Source organism: Chrysochloris asiatica, unplaced genomic scaffold, assembly GCF_000296735.1.
Source record: "Chrysochloris asiatica unplaced genomic scaffold, ChrAsi1.0 scaffold00354, whole genome shotgun sequence".
NCBI lineage: Eukaryota > Metazoa > Chordata > Mammalia > Afrosoricida > Chrysochloridae > Chrysochloris > Chrysochloris asiatica.
Genome location: NW_006408872.1, coordinates 1181656 through 1184427, shown reverse-complemented (window position 1 = coordinate 1184427; position 2772 = coordinate 1181656).

Genomic DNA, 2772 nt, shown 5'->3' with positions numbered 1-2772 from the left:
CAGGTTATGGCAACTCTTTTGGCATTGCAAAGGGGCAATCTTGACAGAAGTCCTGGTAGTACAGTGGCTTCAGTTCTGCCATATGAGGCCCTGGCCTTTAGGTCCTAATAACTCTATAGTTCCTCCAACTACAGGGGTGAAAGCAGCTTCTGGTACTTGCTAACTTGTGGGTTACCTCACTATCCTGATTGTCTCAGCTCTTCCATTATCAAGGTAATCAAATCCTTGTATAAAATTCCTGGCTTGAAAACCTAGAGTGGTTTCTGTTTCCAAGCCTGGACTATGACTAATACCTTATGTTCAGTAAAAGCATTCCTGGGTGAAATTTTAAATGGTTGTGATATATATTTTCCCCATCTTTCTTTGCAAAAGTTTTCAAAAAGATCCACTAAATACATTCAATATTTTAAAGAGATTTTGCCATATTTACTGAATCCATATAAATATTTGTCTGTGAAAGAACATATAAATATATTTTCTGTAAGCCATTTCAAAATAAGTTGCAAAGCCATACCTCTTTATCCCAAAACAATTCACAATGAGACTCCCAAGAAGCATTCCATTGTATCATTATCACACCTATGAAAATTAACAATTCTCTCAAAATTATGATCCAGTCCATTTTCAAATGTACTTAGTGACCTCAAAAGCTGCCTTTTAAAATGGCCTTTCCCCTCAATTTAGGAAATAACCAAGTTTTGCATGTTGCGTTTGGTAATGTCTTCATAGTCTTTGAATGTAGAACAGGCCTCTCACTTTTGTTTTCCCATTGCCTATTTGGTGAAAGTAAAGAATACCAGGAAGAGGTTTACAAGTGTTTTATTGGCTATGCAAAGACAATTAACTGTGTGATTCATAACAAATTTTGGGTAACATTGTGAAAAATGGGAATTCCAGAACACTTAATTATGTTCATGTGGAGCCTGTGTACACAGACCAAGAGGTTGTCAATCTAATAGAACAAGGGGATACCGAATGTTTTAAAATCAGGAAAGTTGTGTGTTAAGGATGTATCCTTTTACCATGCTTATTCAGTCTGTATGTGAAGCAAATAATCTGAGAAACTGTACTATATGAAGAACACAGCATCAGGATTGGAGGAAAAGTTAAACTGTGGTATACAGATTTTACATCCTTGCTTGCTGAAGGTAAAGATGATTTGAAGCAATTATTGATGAAGAAAGACTGCAGTCATCATCATGGATTTAAACTCAACATAACAAAAACCTTTATAACTGTTACCAACACTGAAGTTGTCGAGGATTTCATTTTGCTTGGATCCACAATTAATGCTCATGGAAGCAGTCAAGAAATCAAACTATGCGTGAGACCTTATCCAGATAAGCAGTTACACCAGAGATGGAGGCAGAGATGGGGACATGGAGAGAGGGAGCAACTGAGGACTCTAGATTCATGGAAAGAGAGGGACTGGGAGCTGGCAGCCAGGAGGCAGACTTGCAGAATGTGTCCTTTGGTGGTGTAAATTATTATATATGCCTAAGTGTTTAAAAACAAAACAAAGAGCTAAAGAGAGAAAAACTGTTAACTGATGGCACATGGCGGGGATTATAAGCACTGTAATGAAACAAAGGTGTATGATTTGTTGAATGTAAAACTGATGATCTGTCCTGTAAACTTTTACTCAGTCCACACACACACACAAAGTGCTTCTCTGCTCACTAAAAGGTTTGACGTATGAACCTACCAGCCGATCTTCAGGAGAAAGATGGGGTAATTTGGTTCTGTAAATTGAAGGCAATGGGTTTGCTTTTTTTGTGTGTGGTTATATAAGCTTGTAAGAGTTATATATAATAATATGGTATTGGAACTTGGTAAAGTTTAGTACTACCGATTATTATCTTTGAGTCTGCCTTATTGGTCGTATTTATTAATTGTTTAAAATAAATAGCACAGTGTTTTGCATTAATTCCACCGGTACTAATTTATGTTCAAATATAAGATTGAATGTGTATGAGTCTGCCTAACTCTGTGTCATTAAATACTTATTATGTTGTTTAATGTGAAATATTTATGAATATAATATTGCATTGAATTAAAAAAAAAAATTCTGCCAAAAGAAAAAATGTATTGGGCAAATTTGATGCAAAAGACCTCTTTAAAGTGCTAAAGAATAAAGATGTCACCTTGAAGACTAAGGTGTGCCTGACACAAGCCATGGTATTTTCAATCACCTCATACACACGTAAAAACTGGACATTGAATAAAGAAGACCAGGAAGAATTGATACCTTTGATAATTATGTTGACAAAGAGTATTAAATATTCCATGGACTGGCAGAAGAATGAACAAGTATAGCCAGAGTGCTCCTTGAAGCTAGAATGGCAAGAGTTGGTCTCACATACTTTGGAGGGACAAATCCCTGGAAAAGGAAAAGAGGAAGTCCCTCAATGAGATGGATTGACACAGTTGCTACAACAACGGACTCCAATATAGCAACAATTGTGTAGATGGTACAGGGTCAGACAGGCCAGTGTTTCGTTCTGCTGAACTAAGGGTGTGAACTAACTTGATGGCATATAGCACCACAGGCCAGGTACCTGCAGAATATCCCATTTGTCTTTTTCATCATGGCATCATATCATTTGCTCCTCTATTCCCTGCACAGGCAATCAATCTACAAATTACAAATGAGTTCTGCTCCTAAAACAGACTTTTAAGTCAAATTTGTAAATTGGAACAGGTATGGTTCTCATTTAGTATCAGTCAGGTGTTCTAAAGCAAGTGGAAGAAATGATGAAGTAAAAGAGCTGA